General features: G+C 36.5%; 1 protein-coding gene across 2 annotated transcripts in view; it reads right to left on the bottom strand.

The window, feature by feature from the left end:
• LOC107093182 (protein VPRBP-like) overlaps nt 1–4,000 on the bottom strand; it is a 25,271-nt gene extending 21,271 nt beyond the window's left edge. For both annotated transcript variants that reach the window (XM_015388050.1, XM_015388052.1), the window contains exon 1: nt 3,827–4,000. The gene's annotated coding sequence lies outside the window, so the exon portion shown is untranslated. The remainder of the gene's footprint in view (nt 1–3,826) is intronic.
• Nucleotides 4,001–8,238: the final 4,238 nt, after the last annotated feature.

The raw sequence follows: 8,238 nt of genomic DNA, 5'->3' as shown, positions 1-8,238 counted from the left end.
GATATCAAAAAAGTACTCCAGAGTGTTGTTCAGCATGGGGGTGAGTAGAAAATGAAGGCTAATCATGTTTTGGGTGTACTATTCCTTTAAGTAGCGAGATATTGGGGCCCCCTGCTGGTCACTGTACAGAATTCCTTATTAGAGACAGTCCCCAAGCATTTATATGAGAAGAGTTACAAGGTTTTAGAGAAAATATAGGGTCATTATTCAATTTCTTAGCTTTTCTAAGACTAATAAGCTGTATTTTCCAGGTCTGTGAACATATATCAGGAATTAAACTTTGGATTGATCGATGCTCATGATGAGCTTAATTATGCAATACAATAACACGATAAACACAGGCCACAGAACAGAGGACACATAAATAAACACACTATTAATCAAACAGATTAAAAACAATAGTCCGATAATATGAAGAGCAGAATGCAAATGATGCATGAAATAAGTGGTAAACAGGGGCTGAAAAGTGATGGAGTTATTGCACAAGAATTGTTTCTGACGATGTGAGTCAGAATGATGGGAAGAAACTATTGATAAATCTTTTGGTTTTGGTATACTGTGCTCTGGAACGGCTACATGAGGTATAGGTTGTGACCAGGGTCAGATTTGCAGTGATGTTTCCTGTCCTTTTTCTGGCTGGTAACGAATTTCCTGAAGGTGAAGGGCAGGTTGGCACTGTTGATGCTTTCTGCAAACCCGACTGACTGCTGGAGCCTGTCTCTGTCCTTTTTGGTACCAGATCCAAACCATTTAGTGAGTTCACTATTAACACTCTGCCCAATGATGACCCTGAGCTCTAAAAGTCTTTCTATATTGTCACTAAAAAACAAAATATCTTTAAGATGGAATCAAGAATCATAGTTCTGAGGTTGTTTCTACTATAACCCTTAGAAAGAAAAAAAAAGGAATCAAACTAAGTTTAAAATCTTAACAGACATTGGCTCATAAAACTAACAAGTGCAGCCTTTATAGGCAAACACTGCATACTAAATAAAAATAATAATTTCTCACAATAGAGAAATTAACTCTGCATTTAACCCATCCCCTTTAGGGAGCAGTGGGCCACTTCACGGCGCCCGGGGAGCAATCAGGGGTTAAGGGTCTTACCGATAAGACCCAGAGTGGCAGTCAGTGGGAGAGGTTTTTGAATCCTATGCCCTAAACCACTAGGCCACAAAACAAGTGGATATTTACTAATATTATAACAGATATTAATACAATAAAAGCAGTAGATTCCCCAATGTATAAAACAAGTAACTAATGTGTAATTATAATATCTAAATCTAGAAAGAAAAAGGAAGCTTTACATTTCACATTAGTGTCCTAAAACTAGAAGTGGAAAAAGGTATAGATGCACTGTTCCAGTTTTTTCCGATTCGATACCTGGTTTGAGCGTAACGGCCGGTATATGATACCGATCCATTTCAACTGTTAAATGGATAACTATATATCTTGCCATGTGAGTGAAGGCTTTAGCCGAGACATAAATGTTGTAAATAAAATAAAGGTACCAAATTAACATAGATATAAATGTACTTTATATCATTTATTAACATATAAAATGCGCATAAGCAGCAAAAATAAAGAAAGTTTAAAGTGTACTGGATTGGATCCCCGATATCCAATATTATAGATCTGACAGGTCTATGCACCTAAAACATCATATATACATACAGGGAAAGAAAAAGGCACAGAGACAATTAGTTTAGTTTTACTCTCGAGGAGAGTAGGAAGAGACTGTGCAGTTACAATCTCCAACCCACTCTGCCGGTCTTCAGCTTTCTCCTCGCTATTTATTAAAGTCAATGGATGTCCCTAATTACACAAGCCGAGGTTGTACTAAGGGAAAGGGAAACTAAATGATCTTACTTTGAACCTCCGCACATATGTTAAAACAAAGCATGCGGTTGTTTTACAATTAACTTCGTTTCAAGAACACATGTTTAGAAAAAACATGTGATAGAGGATGCTCAGGCCTCTTTTACAACCCAACATGTGATAGAGGATGTTAAGGCATCATTCACAACCGGCCCGTTGCATGACCTGTATGTGGAACGATCTTTAGCAAGAGTTAATAAGCGATGAATCACACATTACACATCATAATAGTTCATTAGTACACAACCCATGAAACACAAACGGAGTAAGAGAATAAATATAAGATTTCTAAAAATATCCAATCACTGATATCTGATCCAGCAAATTAGTCAATATCAGACTCAATATCTCATCCATGTGTCAGATCAGTGTATCTTTAGAAGGTGTTGCTTTACATATATTTTCTACAGTCTAGTAGGGCCAAATAAAAGGTGGAGCACATCGAAAGGGTCTACAGATAAACCAGTGGAGCTGAAAATAACACCCTGCTGCTGCCAAATGGACTTTTTACTTTTTGTTAATCAACATTTTGGCACAACTAGAATTGATTTTACAAGCGATAAGTTGTGAAAGAGAATTTTACCTCGGTTTTTTGTTTTGTTGTCATTGTTAATTAAGAAAGATCAATAAAGTGAAGAAAATATTTAAGATAAAATGTTAATGTACAAAGCTTGGTAGCGAAAGGGGGCCAAAGGAGCTACACTTCAAGAAATACATTAATTATTTCAATAAAATCGTTCAAACTAAGCTATAATATAAAGCATAAAATAAAATAATTAAACATTATCTAATTATCGAGATGCATCCATAAATTAAATACACATCAGACACAAATTGGAAATCATTAAAACTAGACTTATTATGTTGTAATTATTTGATAATTTCCATAGCTCTATCCGCCATCTTAGTATCTGTGGCCCTTTAAAAGGTTACTGTATTCCAAGAGAAAACAATGCAAAACAGTCACCTTATAGCAGCTTAATCCCTTCAAGGCATTACTGGACAAGTTTATGAACCTAAATGAAATGTTGAGGAGCTGCAACATAAGACTATGGTAAGTGAAAAAAAAATCTTTATTAAAAAAATGAATGTTATTTAAAATTACTTAAATATTTATTGCAAGTTTTTTTTTTTNCAAAACAGTCACCTTATAGCAGCTTAATCCCTTCAAGGCATTACTGGACAAGTTTATGAACCTAAATGAAATGTTGAGGAGCTGCAACATAAGACTATGGTAAGTGAAAAAAAAATCTTTATTAAAAAAATGAATGTTATTTAAAATTACTTAAATATTTATTGCAAGTTTTTTTTTTTCATTTAACATATGCAATTTCAGTTTAACTGAACAGATGAACAAAAAAAATGTATGTACATTTACATTAATGTTAAGGTAGCAGATGTAACATAATTAACAAGCATTTTCTGCATTTAGGAGTTTATCAAGCTCAATGTTTATTTCATATGTAATCAACAGCTTAAATTCTAGCTTTGCCTTTTAATAAAACCGGCCAAACGGTAGATTTCCTGCACGAGTCTAAATAAAAAAAAAATTTTTGCTTTAATTTTCTCCTAAATCTTACCCTTAGCTGTCGTGAGGATCGTCGCGGCCTCATCTCTAAAGCACCCCTCAAAGGTCGTGAAAGATTAAAAAACCAAATTAAGCCTGAGTGTTTCAACCCCAAACCAACAGGTGGGTCTGTCTGCTGCAGGACAGTTAATGTATCTGTTGCTGCCTCATTTTCCGAGCTCGGAAGGCAGGTAACTCCATTTAACGAGAGTCGTTTTCAGCTGAACCCGGAGAGTCTTCAGCATAAATATCTCTCGTTTGTGTTCCGGAGAGATAAGCTCCTAAATGAGCCTCCGAGCTAACCAGCGGCATGTTGACAGTCCGTTGCCTCATGTAACAGATTTAGCTAGCAGCGCAACATCAGTTTTCTGTGTTACTCACCTTAGAATTCGCTTTATCTGCCCGCTGTCGCTCTTCTAACTCGTTAAGGCTTCCTTGGTTTGTGTTCTATTGAACTTGTGAGAAAATACTAAAAAATAATTATCCACGTAAATCGGTTTTTAGAAGGGAAAAAAGTTTCACGTTTATTTTCAAACTTCTCCCCGGCGAGCGTATGCTACGTCACCGAATGACCGGGCGCCGTTAGATGACGGAAGTAGACCAATGTTTTCCTGGGACTTGTAGTCCTTAGTCTGTATGGAAATGCCTCTGCAGGGATTCTGTGAGGGAACAGCACTGCCTGGATGCTGTAAATATTTTAACCTACATAGAAAGGTACACTATTTACTCTTAAGTCATAATATTCTTTAATTAGTAGATTCTGTTCACCTGTGGCCTAGTGAGTTAGAGCTGTGCGCTTTTTCTCTGAGAAGGATGCAAGTACCCAGTTTGAATCCCACTGCTTCCACTCTGCTCCCCAAGGTGATGGGTTAAATTAGGGCAGTGGTGTCAAAAGTACACACATTTGTTACTTAAGTAGAAGTATAGATGCTGCAGTTTAAAAACATTCTGGTAAAAGTTAAAGTATCAAGTTGACCTCTTTACTCAAGTAAAAGTGAAAAGGTATGTGCTCCAAATCTACTTGAAGTATAAAAGTATAAAGTAACCTTTAAAAAAAAAAGCAGCCAGATGCCACTATATGAATTGAAAGCTCAATTTTTTGACTATTTCGAAAAATTCTTTGAGATAGGGCCATGGATGAGGGAGGTGGTCTCCGTCTCCATCTCCTGATACGCTCTCGCCTGTGTCTGACCTTTCAGACATTCCGACATCTTTTTCTGAATCCGACATTGCAGCATGGCATAGACAATTCACGTTTGCAGTTTGAAGAACACCTGCTTGCTTCTGAGGATTTTCTTTGGCGTCAGCACAAATTTGACAAATAGCTGACGAATAGTGTTAGCGTTATATGATTCATCCAATACACTAGTTTTCACTAGATGTGGATGGCACCAATCATCTGTATTGGATGGCGCCCATGACGTGAAATAGATATTTATAAACATTAAACCGAAGCTAAGAGTAAGGAGTAATGTTTTTTTTTATGTAAGGAATAGAAAGTACAGATACTTGTGTGAAAATGTAATGAGTAGAAGTCAGAAGTAAAGTATAGATAACAAAAAATTGTACTTAATTACAGTAACAAAGTATTTATACTTTGTCACTTGACACCTCTGGGGGTAAGTGACATGATTAAGAGCTTTCTCAACAGTTCAGCTGTCTGATGGCAGTGGGGAAGAAGCTGTTTCAGAATCTGCTGGACCCTTTATCAAATGCTGCAAAAAAGGCAGTTTCTCTCTCTTACCATGTTGATATAAGAAGTGCTGCACAAAAAAACTGAAAATTAAGATACTGAAGACTATCTTTAAAAGTATTAAGTTCACACCGAAACTCAGGGTATAAAGATAAACTATGACAATAGACCTATGACACATAGTGCCCTGTTCAGCGCAATTTTACAATAACTTTGAAGTCTTGTTAGTGTTATTGCAAAAATAATAAGGTTTATGGCACAATAATGTAATGAAGTGATTATGTCCATGGATCTCTGACTGTACTGAAATATGTAGAGAAGTTGATGCAGTGGGGTTCATCAGCAAACTCCTATATACTTATTGTTCTCAGTCATCACAAAAGTGAAGGAATGTGCATTTAAGGGTACCAGTTTATCTGATTTGAAACATGAAACAATTTGAGGATTCCAATAAAAAAAAATCTTAATAACAGAGAGCGAGATAAATCAAAAGCAGAGTTTTATCAATTAAATACATGACAGAAGAAACCACCACCTACACTAGAATATTCTGAACTGGAAAACATTCAAATCAACCTTTGATGTGTCTTTTTTATGAACCCTAGGATTAAGTTGAGGTTGGCTAAGCATCAAAATATATACATACACTACATGCTAAGGAACATTGCAGGTTTTATCTGAACAGTTGGATGTCTTATGTGACCAATACATAATGCTTGTGTCCAGGAGAGAATAAATATTTAATATTCCATAGGAAAATGAAAATCTTCCACCTCCATAAATACAAAAACAATGCAAGCAGTTCTATACTAAGCCTGTCTAAAATGAGTTATTAGACACAGTTGCACTGAGCATATAATGCAAAGTGACAAGGATTTAGGTAACAGCATTAGGGATTCATACACACACACACACACACACACACACATATATATATACATATATATATACATATATATATATATATATATATATAATCTCTTAAATCATTTTAGTTAGGGTTGATCTGGTTGGATTATACTATAAAGATTTAAATTGGGCATTTCTTTTAATTTGACATGACATTTTTTTAACTCCATGACATATTTTCTTCACTTTTATTCTTAAACTGCAAGGTGAACACATTTAATCAAATCAACACACTCTACTACAACTTGAATAAAACTTAAAAACAAATGCAGAGTGATTCTTTACACTGATAACAAATTGGTAAAGGTGTTATATACTGTTAATATCTTTCGCTCTGCCATGTTCTGAAGTTGTTGATGTAGAACTAAGTAGCAAACAACGAGGGTAAACATCAGTACCATTTTTATTTATTTATTTTTTTGTTTGCTTTGCTTTTCGCTTTCAGACCAGAAAGTTCATCGGGTAAAATGTGTGGCCCTGTGTAGTAAATAGTGATACCATGAACACAGTGCCGGTGGTGTTAGTGAGCCTGAGTGGGTTCTGCATGTTTTAAAACACTCAACTATTATAAATTATAATCATATGTGTTTTGGGAATACTTCATAGCTGCCAGGAATTTATTCATTTATTTTTTTATTCTGCCTTTTTTCTTACTCAGGGTCATGAACATGACAAATAAAGAAACTCTTTCCTTCATACTATTATTAAAAACTAATCTAGCATGCATTTTTTGGAGAGTTAAACAGAGAACACATAAGGTAATAAAAAGCCAAACTTCCACAAATTCAAATTTATTTTAATTTTCTCCAATTCAACATATTATCATCTAATTTAGCAGATGTATGCTCTGTTGGACAGCTTAGCCATCTGATTTGTTTGTTTAAGTGTTCCCTATAAGAGCAGAAATATAGTTTTGAAAGGACTCAACTGATAAGCGATCTCTCCAAAATGAAAGTTAGATTTAATATTTTGGAATTATTATCCAATTTTAGATTTTCTTAATATAACTAATTTGTTTGACAGAATGTGAGTTGTTTTTTCTTCCGTCATTTCAGTCCACACTCCAAATCAAGGGAGGTGGTTTAATAAAATTCATTCCAGACAGAAGAAGAAAGGCTAAAACAGCTCAGAATATGATCGGAGTCAGAAGAGGACAAATATCCAGTGAGGGCAAAGCAAGCACAGGAACTTGGAATGATTCTCATACGGGCAATAAGCAGATGACATACTGGCAGGGAAATAATGAGATAGGCAGGTATAAATAGGCTAAGTAAGAGCTGGGAGGAACGAAGGTGATTGGGAGAGTGGCGAGGTACTTCTGGTTACATTAACTAGCAGACTACATGAGCAGGGAATAGGGAATGCCAGCAAACCCCCCCAAAAAACAAAAGAAACCGTCAAACTGCAGGTCTGGTGTCTGTCTCTCTCTCTTCTCTGCAGGGTGTGATGGGCAGGTGCAGCTCATCTCTGTTAATTTTGAAGTCTACTTAAGGAGCTGGGACCAGGATGAGGGCGTCAGTTCTTTCTCACTACCAACGTGGTATATGACCGACCAGCTTTCTCCTAGATTTCTATTCAAGCCAGATCTAATCCCGTGTCTCTGTTTTTTCCCTCCTAGCAACCAACCAAGCCAGTTTGCTGCAGCCCTCCTCCAGGAGCCCACCGCCTGTCCACCCTCCTACAAACCATCACCTAAAGGGTAGAGTCTCAGTTTGCTCTTGGACCCAGGACACAATCCTTCCAAGCTCAAAACAACCTCAAGCCCTGTGAGTTCAGCATCCTCCACCTTCCCACCACCTCAGATCAGTTGTTCACCATCACCCAATCTGTCCCTAGGCTTTACCAGGAAGATCCTGCCAAACTCAATTTTCTGTTCTCTGTTTAATAAAGTTTTCCTTAACTAAACTAACTGTCTCCGTGGTTGCCCTGATTCAGAGTCGTTCTTCTCTCATTATGACAGAAACAGGCACAATTCATGACCAAACTCAAACTAGTCAAATGATATCAAAATCAGTGGAGAAGAAGTGGAATTGGTGGTGGAGTATGAATACCTGGACAACAGATGAGACTTGAGATGAAACTGTTAAGACGTCTGCAGGAAGGGAAAAAACAGACTGTACTTCTCAAGGAAGCTTAGGTCCTTCAGTATTTTTTTATCAGTCTATTGTGACTGTGATCTCTTCTGCCATCA

This window comes from Cyprinodon variegatus, unplaced genomic scaffold (assembly GCF_000732505.1).
Source record: "Cyprinodon variegatus isolate N-32 unplaced genomic scaffold, C_variegatus-1.0 Scaffold411, whole genome shotgun sequence".
NCBI classification, from domain to species: Eukaryota; Metazoa; Chordata; class Actinopteri; order Cyprinodontiformes; family Cyprinodontidae; genus Cyprinodon; species Cyprinodon variegatus.
This window is presented reverse-complemented; position numbering and strand designations above follow the sequence as displayed.